The following is a 23761-nucleotide window of genomic DNA, read 5'->3' as shown; positions in this document are numbered from 1 at the left end:
AATGAGTTCCTGGGGTCATCTGTGCCAGTGCCCCTCTCTCTTAAGACAGGACTTTAACCTTGATAGTCCCATTTTAGCAGGAACTCTGCCAAAGGAGCTCCCACAATAGTTCTTGGTATCTTGTTCCACAGTTTAGCAGCCTTCCTTCTGAGAAATTCTTCCTCCACATCCCCCTCTAAATTAAAGCTATTTCCTTAAGTCCAGTAAAAAATGTGATATTCTGCTGAGACATTATTTCTCTAAGAATGGTACTGGAAACCCCAATATAGAAAATGTTTGAAATGGCATACACACTCGGAGGCAGTTATTTGTTTTACAATAAAACCAAAAACCTAAAATCATGCTTCCTTGAAGAATATCTTCCTTAGTTCTCTTAAGTGACTGTGTATACATCATTAATGACTAGACAGAAAAGCTTTTTTTTTTCTTTTCTCTCTTTTGGGAGTAGGTAGATGTGCAGACAGAGAAGATAAATTAAAGTGCCAGCAAACTAATGTTTACTGAAAGTTTGACAGAATTGCTGATATGGTCCTTGGAAAAAATAGAGATATCCTTACATTGATACACTGGTATAAAAACATCAATTTGCATTCCACTTTGCTGGAAAGAAATGGGGTTCAATTGTACTTGAAAGTGAACCTTTGCCCTAAATTTCTCTAGAAATTTCTCTAGCACCTAAAATCTAATGGAGGCTGAGCCTCCAGTTAAGTCTGGCCTTGAACAAGTGGGTAAGTGAGGGATATAGGAGTTGTTTACTCTCCTGATTTATGCTCTTTTTCCATCATAAAGTGACCCCATCCTATCCTGTCTTTTCTCACCTGGGCACCCAGGACTAAAATAATGCTAACTTTTTCTGTCCTATTCCAAAGATGATATCTGAGAGGCTAATGGTTGATCAAAGCCTGAAGCATTACTCCCTCCCAGGCTGGTTTACATTTTAATAGCAGACTATGGGAAAGCAACGTTATTATTCAAAGAATGATACTATCATGGTGGAAATTCAGACATCATAAAGAACTGATGGAGGATATACTTAGACTAGGGCTGGAAGCAGAGGGGACTCTTAGAAAAGGATTTCAAATCACTCCTTGTCAGGGACTCAAATCCTTCTGTCTATGAGACCACATCAAAATGTCCAGTTGAGCAATCCTTCCTGCATGCCACATCTTGAGGCCCTCCCTTCCTTGGCAACATGCCAAGCACAGGACAAAGGCAAAATGCAACACCTTGTTCAATGCAGAGGAGTATGTTGAACATCCACACAAAACAAGACACCATGTACTTTCAGCTGTTTTCCCCAAAACAGGTGCTGATTAGATGAAAGGCTTGCCCCTGATTGGAAGAATGTGTTGGAAGCCTTGTAGTTGCCATTCTTACACCCTGGCCTGCCCACCATCCTCACAAGAAGAGAAAATGGTACAGCTGAGAATTTATGCCTTATCATGGTGGGGAAGGAGGAGTGGTTTCAGTGTGATGTGGCTGACTGTAACTTCTTGGGTACTGTCAGAAACTCATATTCCAGTCTCAGAGTCCTGCACTCTCCATTCAGCCCTTGAGCTAGCAAGGCACTGAGGATGTTAGCAGGCTGTGTGAATTATTCACAATGCAGAGGGACTCTTCCTAGAGCAGCATAGGCTTGTTTCTGAAATACAAAATGCAAGATTGGCAAAGTAGAAAAAGAGGATATTGAGACTATATATTTCATTAGATTTGATGGCCTTTCCTATATCTGACACTTTGGTGTTGTGCCCTCCCCTGCAACCCCCCAAAAAAGATGATGAATTGAAAACAAGGGCCCTATATTCAGATGAACAGTTTCCTTGAATTTCCCCTTTGCCCCATTTTCCAACAGTCCAGCTTCTATCCTTTCTCCTCCTGTCTATTATAATAAGTTTGGTTGGTTGGAGGAGATTGGTTATCTCAAACTACCTCTGAGTCTCCTTTTTAATCTTGGAGGAAGGACAACAGATTTAGTCATCTTATTTTTGATGAGTCTTGGGCATTTCCTGCAGTGACCATGGCCACCAAATGTGTAGACTCTTCCTCCTTGACACTATGGTCTCATTGATGGGCTGAGTTCGAGATGTCTCCAAAAGACTGCACTGCTGGAAGACTGGTAATCTTTTTAGTACGTTAAGACAAAAACAATCATTTACGAGCTGTGGTTTGTGAAGTGGTGCAGTAACTATTTCCACATTGTTTTCTATTGACCTATAGACCCATAAACTGAGCTCTCTGAAGCTATTGGTGAGTTCTGTGGGGATGGAGAGGAAGATCCCCCTAAATGCCTTATCCTCTTGGCATCTAAGTCCACCTGGGGTATAGCCTACCTGATTCTTTTGGATTTTTTTTTTTAACCAGATAAGTTATTTACCCCTGTTATTTATTAGAGGTGCCTCTTGCAATGCTAAATTTGCTTCTTCAAAATCATGTAGTTGATGATTTCTAGGGGAATGAGGTTGACAGAGTGTAGGAGATGTGATCACCCCAATCTACTTTATCCTCTCAGTGTCATGGCTGTCAGCAAACATTTTTTAGTATCAAGTCCCAAGGGAGAAAATCAATGAAATGGTCTCTACCCTGGTCCAAATAACTCCAGATCCCATTTATCTCCCTTTCCAAGTACCTGTTTCCCCAAGTAACTAATTAGGATGGGATTTTTTTGATACCCACCTCTCCTGCTGCTGCCACAGATTCAATTCATGCTTTCAATATGTACACATATATTTGCCTGGATGACTAGAAGAGCTCCCTGGCTGTTTCCCACCCCTGCCTCCAGTCTTGCACTTCTTCAGTTCATCCTCTATAATTTAGGCACAACAACTGTTCCAAAATGTGAATCTGATCATTTCAGTGTCTTGCTTAAAATTCTCTTCATTTATCTTAGGATAAAATCTAAGTTCTTTGCAAGCCACAAAAGACCCTTCATGGGTCTCGATCTCACCTTTTGCTATCATCCCCATTGGAATTCCATGCTACTGAGAGCACCCATCCCTCACCAGGGATTCCTTTCACATGCACTCCCACCTTTTTGGAATATTCTCTCTGAAATCATCTAGTCTTTTCTGGTTAACTTCTATTCACCCTTTAGGATTCACCTGAGCAATTTCCTTTATCTTGAGGCCATTTATAGTTAACTGCTATGGATTAGATTAGAGCTAGGTATCCATTCTGGGGGTGCCCAACAACCTTTGTGTTTGTTTCTGACAGAGCTGTACCTCCCTTTGTTTATGTTTTCTGTTTGCTTGCCTTTTTGTCTACGGACATTAAGTTCTTGAAGCAAGGACTGTGTCTTAGTCATCTTTCTAACTTGGGTACTTGATCAATAGACTAGAAGATTAGCAAATACTGGGTGAATAAATGCCTGACCTATGTTAATATAGGCTAATGGCACCCAATTAAGTTCCTCCCTCCCTTGCTTCCTTCCTTCTTCCATTCTTCTTTTCTTCCTTTCCTCCTTCATCCTACCCCACTTTATTTCTCTTCTCTCTCTTATGGTTTGGAAGGTTTTGTTGTTGTTGTTGTTGTTGCTGTTGTTTTTCAGTCCTACATATGGTGTTACACTGGGTTTATCAATGGATCATTTTTTGGATGAATGTCATCCCTGCTACTTCTTCCAGGTAACCCTGGTCAGAGTTAGAGCCCTTCCACTGCCCCCTCCCAGATTTTTCTTCTCTTATCATCATATATACATCATATATATATATATATATATATACACACATATATATACACACATACACACACACATATATGTACATGGGGATTCTACAGGGGAATATATATATATAATAAATATATAGGTATTTATTATACATGGCCATGAGTATTATCAAGCAGCTGGCACAATATAGAAAAATGGTTACCAGCTTCTAAATCAAAGACTCTTAATTTTGTACTTCACTTTCCTGTCACACACTCCTGCAAGGTGCTGAACCAAAAGTGCCCTTAGAACTAGCTGGGCTCCATAGAAGAACATAATATATGTTATGTATGTATTATGCACATACATATATCTGCTACGTATATTATGTATAGATATACAGACACACAAACATACATACATATGTATATATATATATATACACATATATCTATGTTAATATTATGTCATGACCAAAATAGTCCTGTTCTCTGTCACATTTGGTTCCAGTGGAGTGGTGCAAAGTGGTGAAGATAAGGGATAGAGGAGTAGAAATGAGCCCCAAATGCTACATTCCCTAGGTAGAGTCTAGTAGGGTTCCATTATTTCCTCTCTCAATTCCCGTTACCTCTGATGCTGGGACATCCCCAGAGTCTTTGGTAGTCATTAGCATTGTCCATTAAATATTTTCCAGATGCATGATAGGACTGCACTTACTTGCCTAAATAGAAGCAGAAGGGCCACTTTCAGACAAATGCTCCTAGAGCAGAGATGTGATTCACCTCTCTCAGAAGGCAGGTGCTCCATCAGCTTGGTCCCAGAGTGAGGACAATGATGAGCAAGCAATGACGAACAGGAAGGGAGGAAGGGACTAGCTTAATTGGGTGCAACTAGCCTGCATTGACATAGGTCAGGCATTTATTCACCCACCATCTTGTACTGCCATGCACTAGCGTTGTGAGATAAGAGCTTCATTATGTTAAGTCACTAAGATTTGCAGGTTATTGGTTACCACAACATAATCTAGTCTTCCTCGACTGATGTAGAGCCACTGAAATCGAGTTTTCTCCTCACTAAATCCTCCGGGTGGGGATTCCACAGGGAAAGGTGGCCATGACATGATATTAACATAGATACATGTACATATGTGTATGTGTTCGTGTGTGATTACATATATATATGTGTGTGTGTGTATATATATATACATATATATGTGTATATATATATGTGTGTGTATATATGTGTATATATATGTGTGTGTATATATATATATATATGTATATATATATTTCCCTGCTGCTCCTGCTGCCCTGAGCTAACCTCTGTGGGTGGGGAGACATGGTTCTTCATCCTTACCTGATTTGTTCCTGACACTCTTATCAGTTGGAGCTTGAACCGTTGCTTCGCCACCATGTACACCACCTCCTTTGGGGAACTGCTCCTGCCTCACCATCCTTGAATGCAGGCAGGCTTCCTGTGGCATGAAGAAAGTCCATCTGCAGTAGAAGTGGGTGCTGTCAACACACACAGCAGCAGAAACAAGAGCTATGGAGAGAAAGAAACCTGACAGTTTTGTGAGCTAATAAATCTCTCCCGGTTCTTAAACTAATCTCAGGTGTTTATCTGACAGTCGTAACAGAAATAATTCTTACTAATTCATCCAGCAATATTAAATCTTCTCTCTCTGAGCGATCCTGCTTTCCCATTTTTCTTCCCTTTATGCTATGGTGGCAAGTATACAAGTGACTCTAGGTCCTTGGTCAAGATCTTCTTGGTAAACAGGCACTCAGCTCTGAGAGCCTCAGGGCTATGCAATCATTAACTTCTCTTAGCCAGAAGTCAGATACACGCCCACTTCAACTTCCTGAAGACAGCTGGAACCAAAGTAAGTAAAAAGACCTATAAGCAGATAAAATGCAGTCCATACAACTCATACTCAACCTCTTGAATATTACTCTAAGGATTATCTATTCATAAAACTTCAGAGTTAATTTCCTCTCCTTGTACTTAAGATGATAATACTTTCTCAATTTTCTTCTACCTTAGAATAATATAAGTAGTCAATTCAAAAGGATGGGGAGGGAGTGCTTTTCCTCTTAGTGGTGGGAAGTGACACTGGCTAGTCCATCAAAGGAGAGTCAGCAAAACTACAAATGACAAGCAAAATGCTTCAAGACTGGGGCCATAAGATGTTAGAAAAACAGTGTTTTATATAAATAATGCCCTCAGTTTCTCACTGAACATCATTGCTTTTACAGCTCCGTGCACAAGAAGACGCTGCTAGTGGTGACCCTAAGTCAATATAATGTTAAGTTATGTTTGAGATATTTGGTTTATTAAGGCAGGGGGCTGTTTAGGTTAATTAAAAAATATGATACGACAAATAGTTTCAAATGCTTGGCATTCAAAAAGTTAAATCCCCATTTTTTTCCTTGGCAAATTTATTTATGTAGAGCAGCCCTTTCTTTGATAGTGCTGAGTCCATGAAGTGAACTGTATTGTTTATCAATATAAATAATGTACAGTACGGACATATTTATCTTGTTTGTGTGCACACTGTTTAGTATGAGATAATGTTTGTGGATGTGTTTTGTAATCGGTAGAATACAATACAATGTTCTTTATCATCGTACTCCCTGGAAGTCCTGAATGACATTGATATTCATTGGCTTCTTCTCCCTTAGGAATCCCTGGATGAGCCATTCTCAATGTTTAGTGTACATAAAGTTCCACTGGGGAGCTTGTTGAGAGTGCAGATTCCCAAGTCTCATTCTTAGTTATACTGATTTAATGGATCTGGGGTAGAATCCAGAAACCTGGATTTTAAATAAGGACCACCCCCCTCCCCTGCCCTGCTGTTCCAAGTGATTCTCACACAGGCAGTCCAAAGTCTAATCTTTTATAAAATACAGCTCTCTGCTGGTCTATAGCCCCCAATTGCCCTGGGATGGTTCCCTTTTTCCCACTGGGCCTGAATGGAAATCTTCCCCTCTATACACTGTCTAATTCAGAACCCAGACCTGAGTCATTGAACAGAGGGTGGAAATCATAAAATAAAATAGGATCTGGTTGAGGTGACTGGAATAAGTTGGAGGAAAAAAAATAAAGACTTCCTAAGACAAGTTTTAGGTGGTGGTATAATTAGAATTATTATCCATTATTTATGTGGCAGATGATGTTCATGAGGTGCTTGATGACTCTGTCTTAATAGGCAGTGGTTCTGCTGAAGGAGAAGGTGACATTGGTCTGTTCTTTCTCCCCGCTGCTTCCCTCCCGCTGTCTCTATTCTTCTATTGAGCCCAGCTAGTTCTAATGGCAGTTTTGGTTCAGCACCTTGCAGGAGTGTGTGATAGAAAAGTGAAGTACAAAATTAAGATCCTTTGATTTAGCAACTGGTGACCATCTTTGTGTAATGTGCCAGTTGTTTGATAATACTCATGGCCATTCCTTGACCACCATCTCTGTTTTGGACATTTGTCATCTATGATCTCATTAAATACTCATAACAGCCTTTCAAGTAGACTTTCTCTCTTTAAAGATGAGGAAACTCAGGTTCAAAGAGGTTAAGTGACCAGCCCATGGCAACACAGCCAATAAATAGTGCAACCAGGTGATCTGAGTCTAACATGCATCACCTCACTACTTGTCCCCAAGAGCCCTCAAAGGGAAGAGCACGTTAGGGCTCTTTTGTCTCTGTAGGTCATCCTGGATCTCGTTAGTGCTTTGCCCTTATTATGGTCTATAGTGACCCTTGCCCTCTCTTGCCAAATTCATTTAGTCTTCTCTGCTTTTTCCCAGTGTCATGGCCTAAATTGCTCTATAAAGGTGCACTTTTGGCAGAGCAGGGATCAGTCTTAACCTGAAGCTTTCTGAGAACAAAAAGCACTGGGTACATGTTGTCCTCCCTTTGTCAATGAACCCCATTAGCTTCGCTGTTGCCTTTGCTATGACAATAATTTTTTCCTTCTTTCACCTGAATATAGCCTTTCAAAAAGTCAAGACCTATTACGTAAGGCTGGCATGTCCTAGGAGAAAGGGAAAACACAAAATTAAGCATAGTCTGTCAAAATCAGGGGCAACTGGGCTTGAAAAATCCTTGCTCTTCGGGGGCAGTGATATCCCGGTTTAGTGTAATGAAAGTCATCGTGCCCAGTGTCCTCTAACAATCTGACTTTAATGGGGTTACTATAGCTGGGGTAAAGCATTTTATATGGAACCAGGTTTACATTATCCTACTCTTTAGAGATCTTGCTTGCAATGCTGTTCAAATCCTTTAATCCATAAATAGGATTCCAGACAGCACTGGGCTGCCTTCCAAAACTGTAATCTTCCAGTATATGAATTATTACCAAAAGATTAGGGTGTTTCTAGTAATAACATTTCAAATAAATCAGCTTTCATGGAGGAACAACAAACTAATATTGGAAATAACAATATAAAGACATTTATATAGCCACTTGCTAGAATAACTTCCCTAACCAGGGGCTTCTCTTCTCATTTACATTCATTTTGTTAGAAAAGTCTTTTTTCATTTATTGTCAGCTGCTGGCTTTAGCCTTAAAGCATGCCACATGTTCCCTTGTCCTGGGACTCTTTGATGCCTGTGAAATCAGCAGTTCTGTTTACCTAGGGATGGTCAGAGATGTTGACTACTCTCCCTAGAAGCTCTAGGTCCCTTTGGTCTTTCTCTTTGACTCTGAGGAAGTGTGTAGGAAAAGCTACATTTACATTTCAGGCTGGAAAATACTCTTTCGGGGCTTCATATCAAAGATTATAAATGAGATTGTGATGTAGAAGAGAGAGTTCCTTGCATGGCTTTAGGGATTGAGTCCTTTTTGGTGGCACAGAGATCTGTTGACGGTAAAGATTTACTTGGCATGTACACACCATGGTGATGACCCCAAGGCTGTGTGATGTGAGCAGAGAGGACTTGCCTTATACCTTGATGAATTCTGGCTACGTTGCTCACCAGTCTTAGGAACACTGGGCAAATTTCTTCACCCCTTTGTTCCTGTATTTTCTCATCTATAAAATGGGGATATGTACTACCCTACGGGGTTATTGAAGTTAAATGAAATATCAGTGGTAAAGTCAGAACTCCATACTATGAGTTTTTTTGTCTCCTTTTTACTGTTCTTTTAAACCATTTGAGTTCATGGTGATGTGGCTGATAGATAGTGAGGTGCTTCCCTCTCTTAGTTACAGATGCCTGCTTTGAGAAATACTTCCAGGCTAGAAGCAAAGATATTTGCTTAACGCCCATTTTTGTGACTCATGTCTGTGACTTTGAGAGAGTTGTCACACTTCTGGATCTCCATTCCAACTTCTATTAGAGAAAGTGTCTAGCTCCTTTCTACCTTGTTAGGTGAGAAGGCAGTAAAGTCAGTATTCATATATGAGCTCACATTTTAAGGAGACATTTCATAGTCATAGAATTTTAATGCTAGTAGAGGTTATCTAGGAAGAAGAGGAATTAACATTTATTAAAAGTACTCACCATGTTCAAAGTACTTTATATGCTTTGCCATATTTAATTTTAACAACCTCATTAGGGAGGTGGAGCTATGCCCAATTTACAGATGAGGAAGCTGAGGCTCAGAGAGTCACTTTTAGTTAATTTACTCCAGATTGCACAGCTAAGCAGCTAAGATGTGGTGGAGACAGACCTCAAAAATTATATAACTCCAAAGTCTTCCTATTGCACTCTTTTTACCCTCCGTGATTCTTATTGTACAGATGACCAACAGAATTGGGACTTAAATCACCGTCCACGGACTTAGCTGGTTAGTGAAAAATGCTGGACTAGAACCTGAGTTTCCTGATTGTTATTCCTGTGCACCAGCTCCCCACCCAGCCCTGAGAATTGGTAGACATTGTCTAACGTCACCGTCTGTCTTATATTATTATTTCAAAGATGCTTTGTTTTCATTTCTGATGGCTTTTCTACAGATGCAGGCTCCTGACATTTTAGTTCTAAGACCCTCTTCTTATATGAAAAGGTTGGAATAGTTGATTTCTTTGGTTCCTGCTAGCTCAAAAATTCTATTATTCCTATGACCCTCCATTCCCCATAGTAGTTAATGATCTGTAAAGAAACACTTAAATGCACCGGTTTACTACCTTCTCACTCTGCAACCTAGAGGGAAGCCAGCTATTATTTTTTTTTCTTCAAAAGGGAGATCTGAGACCCAAATTGCTTGAGCAACTAACTCAAGGACATAGCTCATCAGTGGCTGAGCCAGGCCTGGAATGCTCGAAGGAGATTGTGTTTTGTTCACCTGTTAACCTCAACCCTTAGCAGAGGGGCTGGGACATAGTGTGTACTTGTTTACAGTAGAATAAATATGCTCGTGCATTAATGAGCTATGAGTGAGGTTGAACCAAGGCTTCCCAACTCCCAGTATAGGCTTCCATTAGCAGGTCCCTTTTCCCCCATACCTTTCGTAATGAAGGAGATTTGCCTATTTGCTAAGTGCTTCATATGTTGGGTTTCCTAAAAGCAAAGTGGCTCCACAGAGTACATTTCAAAAAGTGGAGGTCTTATTTGTTATTTGCAGATCACTGGGGTGGCAGGTCTGAATTCAGACCTGGGAGGATGGATGAGTGAATTTGCACACACCACTCCAATCTACTCCTACTCTTTCAATTTAAGGCAGCATTATTATATTATTAATGGGATGGGAGAGGGGATGCCTGGAGAAGAGATATTTGTGAAATGTCTCTTTAGATTAAAGGAGCTTTGAAATGGAAAGCATTAGCCCTCTGATTAACTGAGCCCTGCACTTTACATTTTGGACTTTAAAATAAAAAAGAAAAGAGAAAAATCACCACTGTGTTTTTGGAAGCTTGTGTCATTTTTTTTTCCTTTCCCTTTCCAGCCTTCCGCTTAGCTGCCCCGAAAGGCAGGCAGTGATGAATGGCGCCTACTACAAAAGAAAGCCGACGGGCACACATGGGCCCGGTGTTGTTTCTGTCAGGGCAGCTCAAAGGGAAGGCCACACCACACGGTGAGTTCCCCCTTTTCTCCCTAAACAAATGTTGTTTTTACTGAAGTGGGGCCGGTCTGATTTAATTACAGGGGGAAAGAGAAAGAGACCATCCATTCTTCTGCTCCATGGAGAAGAGACATTGGCAGGCTTGGGTGGGATGAGAACCAGAATGCACCAGTCCTCAGGGCCCCTGGCTCAATTACTCTTTCTGCCTTGGTTTCCCCATCTGTCAAAACCAAAACAAAGCTTTCCTAGCTGTCTCAGAGGGTGTGGAAGAACTGCTTTTATAAATTAATCTGATGACACAAAGTGTGGGAAAGGGGAGAAAGGGGCATGAGAGGGTCTGTGCCAACCAGCGGCGATGACTTCATACATTTGTTTTCTGTCAGTATGAGAGGTGGGGACATTGCTGGGTAAATGACAAGGGCTGAGACGTATATTTCCTTGGGGATTTTTTGGAATAGACCAGGTGCCACTCTTCATTTCCCCAAACACAGGCAAAGATACTATTGTTTAGATGATATTTAAAATCATGAAGGCAGAGGAATGGACTTGACCTCCAGAAGACCTTTCTCAGATCAGGATTCTGGGACACAGATTTTCACAAGCAAGTCTGTGCTCTGGGCACTGAAGACAATGCATCTTCGTTGAAAGGCGCTCCATCCTTCTCCCAGCTTGCAGCACAGGGCTGGTTCCACTCATTAGCGGGCAGGCCCGTTTCTCAGGCGCTGGCCTGCTCTTCTTAAGCAACTATTGTCTCCTTTCCTATTCAGCTGTCAGCTCATTCCCTATGATGCTGCTGACTTTCAGCCTGAAAAGGGTCTTTTCCCTGCTGGGCTGTGAGGCAAGCTCCACCCAAGGGGTTGCAGCCCCTCCTCTCTGCTTCAGAGAAAGAGCCGGCATCCTCCTAATACTATCCAGTGATCTTAGCTGGCCCTAGCCCAGTGAAAATAAGGAGATGTGAAGATGAGTACATTAATAACTCTTATTCATATTTCTAGACACCTCTAGGGTTGGGTAGACAGGTTATGTGGAGGCAAAATATGTTAGTTTAGGAGTAGAAAACATGAAACACGATGACAAATCCACTAAGGGTCAAATGAACCATGCATTTATTTTTAGAGATTAGGCAAAACCCCAAAGATTCCATGCAATGTTACCTGGGAGAAGTACTAAGGCTAAAAGGCCAGATTCTGAAGTTCTTGTTTTCATTCTGGAACTGACCAGTTAGTTTATCTGAGTCCAACATGTTTCAAGGCTAGTGACTGATGGTAAATCACTTGGCCAGAGGGTGAGCCTAATGCCTCTCTGTATCAGCTTAAAATCTACTCATAGATATATTGTGTTTTATGGTACATAAAAGAGTAGCAGTCTTAAATTTGGAAAATTGCATTATTTTCTAGACACACCTCTCACTAGTTTGCCTTCTGGATTCCAATTTATATTAAAATAGATTGAGAAAAGAGGAAGCAGAAAAAATATTGTAATTCTTTTTTTTTTTTTTTGGAGCAGGGTCTTGCTCTGTTGCCCAGGCAGTAGTGCAGTGGTATGAACATAGCTCACCGTAACCTTGAACTCTTGGTCTCAAGAGATCCTCCCACCTCAGCCTGCTGAGTAGTTAGGACTGCAGGTGCATGCCACCACACCCAGCTAATTTTTTTAAAAAAATTGTGTAGAGATGAGATCTCGCTTTGCTCCCTAGGCTGGTCTCAAACTCCTGGCCTCAAGTAATACTCCTGCCTGGCCTCACGAATTGTTGGGATTACAGGCATGGGCCACTGTGCCTGGCTTTGTAATTCTATATAAACTGGAGTTTTAGTGATCATTATTGAGAAAATATTTCCAAAAAATGAAAAATAATATATTGCAACCCCCAAACCAGTCATCTTTCTCTTTCCTCTTGGGGTGGCTCTGGGTAAACCTTGTTTGGAATGCCCGGGACAGGACAGACTGGCTGCAGCATTGCTATAGCATCTGTCCTGGGCTTGCTGGTGATGGAGGTAGGTGAAATCTTGGCTTGGGGAAGATAGAAAGGTGAAACGTTCGTGATATACTTGAAGCTGAAACAATGAAAATTGTATATCCATTAGAGGGAAGAGAAGAGGGAATTTCTAAAATTGCTAATGGGACTAATTGGCCCGTTTTCCCTTGAGAGGCAGGTTCATCCCACACTTCAGGATGTTATGGATCTCTTGCAGTTTCCTGCTGTCTTATGAATTTTCTGTCACGTGGCATCTCTTTTCTCCCTTGCTTTATTCTTTGGCATCCCTTTTCTCCACCTCAGGCTTCCAGATAATCAGCCTCATGATGCCAGGTGACTTGCTCCCATTCAGCATAATTGAGTCTTCACATTCACTTGAAACTTGGGGCCCTTTGGAGCTGGCCAAGCCTGGTAATTAAAATGTCCCCTTCATCTTTAATTGCTTCATTTAACATCCAGTGCAATGGTTAAGGAGGGCATGTGGCCTCTGCAACGATCTGGTGTGCCTTGGGTAACTGACAAGCAGCATCTCTTGCCCCTGGCTCAGGAAGATTAGTCTGTTTGGGGGCTGGGCATCTTCAAATTCCAGCCATCCTTTGGCCCACTGTGCTTTTTCACTTGCTTGGGAAATGTAATTTTAATTTCCTCTGCCTTCCTGGGTGTCAAGTGGGGACAGTGTCCGCCCCACCCTCACATACAGAGAAGATATTACATCTCCCAGGAAACTTATCATTGCACAGACCACACACTCTTACCTGAATCAGGGTGCAAGGGAGTGGGGAGAAGCTCAGGGCTGGGAGGGAAAAATCTGAGTCTGAGTTGCAGCTCTGCTAGTTCCTAAGGGGGACGTGGGGGCCAGGCCCTTGCTGCACTCCCTCAAGCCTCACTCTCCTTTCTTGCAAATGGTGCAGTGACACCCACACCACAAGGTTACTGGGGGGGACTAAATGAGGCAAGTGAGAGAAGTTTGGTAATACCTTAAACAAATGAAAAAAAAAATGTAAGTTAAGATTGTGGCACAGAGGCCATCTGGGATGATGAGTGTGACTAAAAGAGATGGCCTCTCCCTTGCATCCTTTAAGCATGGCTGTGGGAGGGAAGGCGGAAGAACTAGGCATGAGTTGGGTATGGCAGGAGCGGGTGATGATGCTTACAGGGGGAATGCTGCTGCAGGTGGCCTCAAGGTCATGATTCTTTGCCTCCTCTTCTCTACATTGATTCTCCTCAAGAAAGTTGGTTGGATGGCAGGGGCAGGCCCCTTCCTGCCAGAGGGATTTCGTGGTGCCACCGGAAATCATGGATGTGGTGGCAGGAATAGGGAGCAGTATCTCTGGCTGATAATTTGAAGAATTGGTCAATGTGAAAAGATAGGATTACATTTTCTGAAATAATTTCATATGTTTAAGTCCCTTGGAGAAAGTCTAGCAAAGTGGTTGAGCACTCTCGGGAGCAGAGAAAATTCTGTTGGTGTCACTAAGACCTCTCCATGTTGAAAGTGTAGGAAAAAAGGTAAAAGTATTGCCATGTCCCTCTGAATTTTTAAACAAGCTTAGTAATACTTTGAATTGAGCAACTTCTACCTCTTAAGCATCAAAAAATATTAAAGCTTCTGTTTGTAGAACATATGTGTGTTTATGTGCATTCCTGTGTGTACCTGTGCACATTTGGGTGGATGGGATATGGGGAGAGGAGAATCCTTCATCTGGATGGGGATGAGATGATATGGGAAGAAAATGCTAAGAGCTGGGCATTTTGAACTGGCCTGGTGATTTGGAGAAAAATTCACCCTTGGTGAATGCCAGATTTTGCAAATAAAAATACAGGATGCCTGGTTAAATTTGAATTTCAGATAAACAACAAATATCTTTTTAGTATACATAAGTAGCATGAAATATTTAGAACATACTTATAGTAAATAATTATTTGTTGTTTATCTGCAATTCAAATTTGGATGGGCATCCTGTGTTTTATCTGGCAACCCTACTTGGGGTGGAGTGGTGTGCAATAGCAGTGTCTTCGGACTATGAAAGAAGTATACAACTATTAGTGTTCTTCCAGTGTTTATGGTGTCTATAAGAACCAGAAACTTGGGAACAGAAGGTTTAAGACCTTGTACCCAATCAAGTGTTTGGGAAATATTTTGTCATATACTGGAGAATAATGAATATGTTGAGAAAACCACCTGGTTATTCAGCACAGAATCACAGAATTCTGCGTTTACTCAACATCGACCTTTTTAAATTCTTTCATTAACAAAGCATTTATTGAGCACCTAATATATCCCAGACATTCTGTTTGCTGCTTGAGTAACTAAGCTAGAAAGCCAATTGTTATACTATGTTAGTTGGACTACTTAGATTATAAGGAAAAAGGGGAGATCCATTCAAGAAAATCAAAGATGTCTTTTTCTCAGATAGTACATGTTTATCTCAGATTTGCTCTAAATTTCTGTTCTGTTCTCTTTTCTGCCAGCCAGCGTTTTCTGCTTACTCACTTTCCTCATGATCCCAAATGTCTACCATGGTAGCTAAAATTATACAGCCTTCCACTTCCAACACCCACCCTCAGTATTGGCAAGTATCTCTACTTAGTTTAAATCCTTGGAGAGAAATGAGTTGGCCAGCTTGTCTTTTAAATACTCTGTCATAGGGTGCTTTCCAAATTTTGCTTTCATGGCCCTTGGGTCAAGTGTCCACCCCAGCTCAATCAGCTGTGACCAGGAGAAGGGGCAAGATGGTGCTGCAGATTGTCTAGTGTATTCAAAGTAATTGTCTAGCTCCTTACTTTCTCTTCTTCTCACACATTTAGTTCCAAAAATGTCCCTGCCTCAGTAAGCAATTATTTTTAAAGCTTAGTGGTAAAAAGTATAGACTATGAAGTCAGACTGACTGGATTTGGAACATGGTTCCATCATTTTAGTTTTATTCTGCCCTTAAGAAAGTTATTTAAACCTTTCTATGCCTTAGTGTCCTCACCCATAAAATTAGGATAATGAGAGGAACCACCTCATAGAGTTGTTGTACAAATACATGGAAAGCACTTAGAATGGATCAGAAGGTGAGCACTTAAGGAATAGCGGCTATTACTATCAGCATTTTCACATATACAGGCACGCATTGACTCAGCCTCTTCCCATTAGGAGAAAATACGATGTCATGACCTGTTTTGCATCCAGATTTTAAGTCAAAGGGCCACTTCAAAGGCTTATTTTCTAGGTGAACTCCATTTCTTCCCTGGTAGCATTCCAATAGACTTAAAATGGTACATTTAATCAATATAAAATACCGGATCAAAACACAAAATTATGATAATAAAGAAACAAAATATGATAAAATTGTAATACTTATTCTTACTCAGAGAAAGAGGGAGAAAAACATTATAGAACACCCACCTTATCTTGCAGGAGAGTCCTTCAGCCTTGCATATACGGTATCATTTTTTCCTCTAACAAGATCCATTTGTTGGTGATAAACTATTGGAAGAAGTTTGAGTAGCCCAGGCCTCTTTCTAAGACCTATTCCAGTTGGTGCATGCAAAGGCCAGCATCTGTTGAAATAGGGCTGTCTTTTAAGAACAGCCTAGCACCTTTACAAAAAACAGCCACTTGCCTACAGACACAGCTATAAAAAGCTGTTACTGTCCTGCAAAGGTCAAATCCCATGTGGCCCATGGAGGCCTCAAGCCTCTGCCTCTGCTACATAGAAACATCAGCCTCTGCTACACAGCAGCATCAGCCTCCCCATGTGTTACTTTCATGTACAAATGTCAGCCTTTGTGCCTATCTCAAAGGCCTCTCAATCAGTGCATTAACTGTTGAGGTTTTGGGGCTGATAATTGCTCTCACTCCTTAAATCCCCATTTAAGTTTGTAATCAATTGAAAAATAGAATAGTAAAACATTGAGTTAAAACAATAGTAATACTAGAGTTGAGAATGCGTGGTTTGTATTTGTAATCAGACTTATTTTAAATCACCCTTTCTTGCCTGTTAATCCCTAATAGTGGAAACAGAGAGACATGAGCCTCCAAGCCCATCACTGTGAGACCACCTGAGACCCCCAATTCTCTTTTGGAATTAGGAGTGGAACTGAGTGCCTTCACCCTGTGGACAGGCAGTTTTAATAACCCAGAAGGTGCTGAGTCAAGCATGCCCCGTTTATTTATCCCCAGTGTCACCCATCATATAGTCCATTATATTTGCTTTGGAAGGAATTAATGATATGGAAGGAAGAATAGAAGCATTTTTTTTGCCAAAGCTTCAAAAATAACTGACCCTTCTATTTTAATGAGCAAGATTAAAACTTGCAGAGAAGGAGAGGATAGTTTGTTGACTTCCTTTGCAGGGGAATGTGTGCCTTGTTCAGGGGGCACTGCTTGAGATTCTATTACTATGTCTTAGTCCATTTTTGGTTGCTGTAACTGAATAGCTGAGACTGGGTAATTTATAAATAAAACACATTTATTTTGTATAGTTCTGGAGGCTGGAAAGTCCAAGTTGAGGAGCCACATCTCATTGGCTTCTGGGGAGCACCTTGTGCTATATCATAACACGGTGGAAGGCATTACCATGTTCCCATCTCAGCGGAGCACTGAGAGGCAAACTGGCTCTTTTTTTTTTTTTTTTTGGCAGTGGGGGGATGGAGTCTCACTTTGTTGCCCAGGCTGGAGTGCAGTGGCACAATTTTGGCTCACTGCAACCTCTACCTCCTGGGTTCAAGTGATTCTCCTGCCTCAGCCTCCCGAGTAGCTGGGACTACAGGTGTGTACCACCATGCCCGGCTAATTTTTGTATTTTTAGTAGAGACAGGGTTTCACCACATTGGCCAGGCTGGTCTCAAACTCCTGACCTACTGATCTGCCCACCTTGTCCTTCCAAAGTGCTGGAATTACATGTGTGAGCCACCACACCGGGCTGCAAACTGGCTTTTATAACAGACCCACTCTTGTGATAACCTATTAATCCATTAACCCATTAATTCATGAATGCATTAACCTATACATAAGGGCAGAGTCCTCATGACCCAATCACTCCTTAAAGGCCCCACCTCTTGATACTGTTATATTGGGGATTAAGTTTTAAGAATGTGTTCTGGAGGGGAGAAACATTCAAACCACAGCTGACTCCAAGGCATTTGGAGGAAGCTTGTCCTTGATTTGGTACCTACAGAATGGCATTTATCTTCTATCTGAGGGAAGGGATAGGAGTAAATACCTGGGACAGAGTCAACACTGGATATTGGGATAAAGGAAGAGAACTCTGGAAGCACTTTTTGGACTTCCTAAGTCCCAGAGTCATTGACAAAGGAAAATGAGAACAAAATCTCTTAGTTCCTCCAAGCTTCCTAGGATTCAACAGTAGAGGTTTGTGGGTAATAACTAAAGCCACCTGAGTTTGATCCAGTATTCACCTGGTCAACTAGCTTTTATTGAGATCTATTATATGTTTAAAGAATTCTCCTGCCAACTAGACCTCAAGAAACTTTGGTTCCAATGGAAACAGCACACACCTGTGCCCCAATCCACACCCGCCCCCCTACACAACATGTATATGCTAGTGAACATAGAGCAGAATTTTAATGCGGTAGGAGTTCAAAGAGGAGACAATGCTTGTTTTGTTTTACCAGAGCCTTCAGGGAAAGTTTAATGGAGAGGACAACATTTCAGCATAACATTTAATTCCTGACAGGTTTTAAATAATTTGGAAGAAGAGAATGAACATTACAGGCTCAGGTGGGGACAATTTAGAGAAAGAGAGCAAAAACAGTAGTTGTTGTGAAGAGAATGAGCAAAATGTGTGTGTGTGTGTGTGTGTGTGCGCGCGCGCGTGAATGTTTAGTGAGGCATAAAAGAGGAAGTGTGTAAGGACACCAGACTAGAAAAATCTGTATATTTTTTCTTATCTGTAAAATAAGAGCCTTTTTGTGCCTTTCCTAACTGACTTGTCCTGGGCATCTATGGTGCTGCTAATGTAATTTCCATACTTAAGGAGAACATAATTCCACAGATGCCTTTTTTAAAAACACACAGGCTATCCACACCCATTCCCAACCACGGAAAATGCTGTATTAATTTGATTCAGGAGCACCTTTTATGATAGCATCTTTCCAAAAGATACACACAAACACAGGCCTTGTCTCCTCTTCCTCCCTTTCAAGTATCAGCCTCCAGAGACTTATGGGAAAACAGTCCCCTCTGTAGCCTCAAGGACCCCATCTCCATCCTGTGCCTCCTTCCCATGCATGTAATACCTTCCTTCCCTTCTCCAAGTAGCAATTCAGCTCACTTCCCCGTGGAGAGAAGAACTTTTTTTTGCCTTTATCAGAAGGCATGCCTACGCAACAGATATTCAAGGAAGTTATACATCCCCCCCCTTCACCCCACCTCATCCGGACACACCCTAATAACTGGCTTTATGGAGGCAACTATATCAGTCTTATAGTCCCCACAACTCTGGACTCTGCTCTTGAGAGTGGCATTGACTAATAAAAATCTAGACTTTGTGGTGGTGATCATAAGTGAAGATAGATTTTAAAGAAAGAAGAGGGTAGGATAAAGTGGCTAAGGTGAGCTACACTGGGTAGGAAATGGGATCTGAACTGCATTGTTCAGGCTGAGGAGAATTTTGGTTAGTTGTTAAAAGGGAGAGGAAGGAGTGCCTGATGGAAATTTTGATCGTGCTTTGGGCATTGATGATACAATATTGGATGAGGTCAGTAGAGGTTAGGAATGAATTTCCCTGCAAAGTTCTTGGCTCAGATACCTTGATTTTAAGGCTGTGTTGAGTAGTTTTCTTTCTCCTATTTCCCATTCCTTCCTGGACTAGTCATATCACAAACATCAAGCTATAAAGAGATTTCTTTCAGCAAATAAAACTCTTTACTAATTCTAGTCCTTTCGGAAAGGCTGCTGGTGATCAGCCAACCACCCCCTCCATCCCCCCTCCTCCCCTCTTCTTGCCTCCCCAGGGATTTTTATTTTTTTCTCTCTCTCCAGGTTGATAGATTCCCTTGATATAAGAGGGAAAGGGAGCCGCTAAAGAGTGCTGTATATCTTCATCAATGTCTGGGCAGGCGAAAGTGAGAGCCTGAGTCAATTAAGTGGAACACCGATGGGGAAGGGGGCGTGGTTGGTACAGTTTTAGGAGAGGACGGTGCTAAATCAAGCACATAATTTCCAAAGTGCCACCCATCAAAATCAGCTCTAAACAAGTCTGTGGTAAATTTTTAAAAGAACATTTTAATGATGAAATGACCATGTTTGAGATTATTTTGCAAGTAATTGAGTAAAATTCCCTAGTGGAAAATGTTTGGCGTCAAGTTCTTAAAAATGCTTCCTCCTCTTTTTTCCTAATGGACAGAGGCACAAACAGTCTCTAATCACATGAAACACAACTCTCCTTTCCAGCCTGTAATTACTGTGGGGACCCAGAGGGGTGCTAGTTAAGGGCTCTGTCAACTTGTCCATTAAAAGAGCTGGAGTTAGGTGGGAATTTGTGTTTTCCTTCTTTCTTTTTCCTTTAATTTTTTTTTCTCTTTTTCTGAAGGAGTTCAGATCACAACCATTTCCGGTGAGGCTGAAACTTTGACACAGATTGTCAACGGGGGAGCAGATTATCCTCAACCAACTTTAAAATACATAGAAACAAAATGAGAGCTGCTTTGATTTGGAGGGGACCCAATTGTCTTTCCGGCCCTTATAGTTTTCAAGGTTTCTGCTGATTTGGAGACTGGGTTTATGCTTGCTCTAGAATTGCCAGGAAAAACAGAGGGGCTTGGTCTCTTGCTTTGAGGGGACAGGGAGGCAGACGCCAATGGTTCATGCCTATCCATGGAGTTACTTACCCCCTTCTCTTGCTTCTTCTCTTGTTGGTTGCCAAGAGAAGTGGGGGTAATGCTGGGCTTTCTATTGAAATGTTCCCCAATTAAAGAAAAAAAGGCAACAAGAATGCCAAGAATTATTATTCAAAAGTATTTTTTCTTTCAGTTCTTTTCAATTAAAATGGCTTCTGTTCTAGACCCAAATGGGGAACTTATGTATTTTAAGAAGAAAATGGCACAGGAGCAGGGCCAGAATGGGCTTCACAAAAAGACTAATCTCTGTTCACTCCACTCTGGGCTTACATGGCACCCGGTCAGGAAGACAAAACCCAAGGGTGAGGGAAAACTGTAAAATGTCTAACAAGTAAGGAATTAGATAACTCCTTATGGAAGCAACAAAGAGCCAGTGCAGATCTTTTGGATTATGTGATGCCTGGCTTGTTTCCTTCTTAAAAACTTCAAGTCACTCCCTGTTTGCTGAGTGACATATAAATTCATCCTGATGGGTGTTTAGGACAATCTAAGTCATGGGACTGACCTGCCTTTGCAGCCTAAGCTCTCTGTGCTCCCCTAGGTATACCCTGCGCACCAGCTAAACTCATTTTCTCTGCGTGCTGGGCCAACCTCCCCTCCTCACTCCATGACTTTGTTCATGTTGCTCTGCCTGCCTAAAATGCCTTTTTCTCAACTTCTAGTTGTTACCAAATATCATCCGAGTATTTACCAAATATCATCTCTCTCATATATCCTTTCTTAATTCAACCAGCTCTAAGCTCCCCTCCCTCCTCTGAAAGCCCCCTGTACTTTGTTCCTCCTCCATTGACAGTGTGTATATTTGGGTATTTTTATATTTCCTTTCTTTCTACATTATGAATAACATTTATATAATCAACAGGGACCAATTCCCCAGATTTTATCTGATACCCTACTATGGAAAGCCAATTCTGTTTCTTGCCCATTTGAGAGTGTTCTGATTTATTTTCACTTTTACTGGGGTTTCAGTTGTAATGGAAGATCAATTATATTCAAACATCTGAGAGAGGTAGGTAGAACAGACTGTCTCCTCCTTCATGCAGTTTCAGGATTTGGATGAGTCTCTTCCAGAGAAAAATCTCCTTATTTTTTTTTTGCTGGCATTTTGAAATTTTTTTGACCAGAGAACCAGGCCTCTGGTTTCCCAGTGAGAGTCACAGCTTGTATGCAAATTCAACTGGAAGGGAGAGAAGTGATTTAAATTCATACTAGGCAGTAAATGACTCATATAAATTATTTGTTAAGAATGCATTGTGATGGAGACTGTGGCTCTGGATGTCTAAAAATGAAAGGAAAACAAGAGTATCAGAGAGGGTGCAGGATCTGGGAGTCACTGATGAATAAGCTAGATTTCTCAAAATTTAGCCTTGAATGAGGTTGCAATGAGAAATTCCTTAAATCAGTAGGATTTCAAATCTAATATGTCCATTTCCCAAATCCAGCATGTCCTGACTTCTCTACGCAGAGATGGACTGAATGCAACACAAAACAAAACTATGAGCTACTTTGTGGGAGAGACCCTTGATAATCTACCTCCTGCTTTATTCACTTACTGGAAGGCTTTGGTCTATATTATAATGAAAACATCTTCATTGTTTCTATTTTTAATGAAAATTAAAAAGCAGAGTTTGCCTGGAAAGAGGTGAAAGAAGAGAGAAACTCCAAGGCCATCAGGTACCCAAGAGGAGAGAGGAAATGATACCTCATTTTACCTCTGGCTGGCTGAATCCCTCCCCTCTCCACCCCCATGGAAATCTCATATGCCCATTTACGACAGCTGTAGCGTTTGTCTGTCTTGTATCCCTCATTGGCTATGCTTCCATCCTTCTGTCAAGTTTCCACTCCGGATTCAATTTCAAATTGAACTCCCTCCCACTTTCTCTTATTCTAACCCAGAGGAGATGGAGAACAGCTGGTCACCATCTTCCTTATGATAACCCTTCATATGGTGTAATTTTATTTCCTTAAATTAATGACAGTGCGTTGGGTGCCTTCCATCTCAGACACATTTTAATAGATGCTTTTAACATACGGAGAGCTGAGGGAGAGAAAACAATGCCTCTGTCGTGTTTGGGCACATCCTAGATTTGAACATGGTTAAACCCCAACAAAGCTGGCGTCTTCTGATTGGAAGCAGAATTTAGAGGAATTTACACATCTCAGAGCCCCTGTGAGCAGTTAGGATGGTGTGGCCCAGTGCAACGTGACTTTGGGTGAGGTGTGATGGGTTGTACAACATCGAACTCTGCTTATTTGTCTGGGATCAATTATTTACTAACTTAATAATATTGCTGTCATGATACATGAGCCCTACACTGAAAAATCATTTCTCAGTTTTCACTTGCCAGAATTCTTTGCTCACGAGGCAGGAAGAAAACTGTATCGGAAGGGTTCTGGTTACTCACGAAGACGGCTTGTAATCTGTGACGGTACTGGGGAAAGAAATAGTAGGCTTAGGAAATTACAGATTTCTGAACTATTCTCAGAGTTATTTCCTAAGGTTGAAATTCTGGAATTCTACCTCCCCCCGCCCCCGGCCTCCATCTTACCACATTCTGTTTTCAAATTCTTTTAACCCATCCTTCCAGAATTATCCATCCCTTCCCATTCCTGTAGCTATCACCCTGGACCAGGTTTTCATTATTTTACTTATAGGCTTTTGTAGTAGCATCCTAAATGGTCTACACTCCTCTGATATTTTCTAAAGGTTTTCTTTTACTTTATTTCCTCTTTCTCTCTCTCTCTCTGTTTCCGTCCCTCTCTCCCCTTCTCTCATCTTTCTCTCCCTCCCTCTGTTTCTATTGCTTCTTAGTCTTTTGCCTAAAGTAGATTCTTGTCACATCACTTTCTGGTCAAAGTGTGGGCTGTGGAGTTTGTATCCCAGCTGTGCCAGTTACTAGCTAAGTGATCTTGAGCAAGTTACTGACTCTCGGCCTTGACTTCCTCATCGATACAATGAAGAGATTGAGGGTCGACCCTCTGAGGTCCCTCAAAGCTCTAGTTTTCTGAAAATAGCTTTCCTTGCATAATGTCTGCCTCCTGAAGCCTTTCAATTCTTCATGCCCAAACTCAAATGTCATCTCTTTCCTGGAGACTTTGCTGAGGCACCTGTTAATGAAACCTCTCCCTTGTCTGAATTGCTGTATCACTTTTTAGTGTGTAACTCTCGAATCTTTTCATTTTCTGCTTATATTGTATTATATTTTCTTAGGGGAGAGACTCTATACCTTGCCCATTATACAATTCATTCCTCTTCTCTGTAATGTCTGGTCCTATGCCCGACTTGTAGCTGGCACTCAA

The 23761-nt window shown here is 41.4% G+C and overlaps 1 long non-coding RNA gene across 1 annotated transcript in view; it reads left to right on the top strand.

The window, feature by feature from the left end:
* LOC129458514 (uncharacterized) overlaps nucleotides 1-23761 on the top strand; it is a 113807-nt gene that overhangs the window by 74762 nt on the left and 15284 nt on the right. The window contains exon 4 of the long non-coding RNA XR_008649646.2: nucleotides 10522-10650. This is a non-coding gene — a long non-coding RNA (uncharacterized lncRNA). The remainder of the gene's footprint in view (nucleotides 1-10521; nucleotides 10651-23761) is intronic.

This window comes from Symphalangus syndactylus, chromosome 19 (genome assembly GCF_028878055.3).
Source record: "Symphalangus syndactylus isolate Jambi chromosome 19, NHGRI_mSymSyn1-v2.1_pri, whole genome shotgun sequence".
NCBI classification, from domain to species: Eukaryota; Metazoa; Chordata; class Mammalia; order Primates; family Hylobatidae; genus Symphalangus; species Symphalangus syndactylus.
The sequence above is the reverse complement of the archived record's forward strand: the minus strand, read 5'-3'. Positions and strand labels throughout refer to the sequence as shown.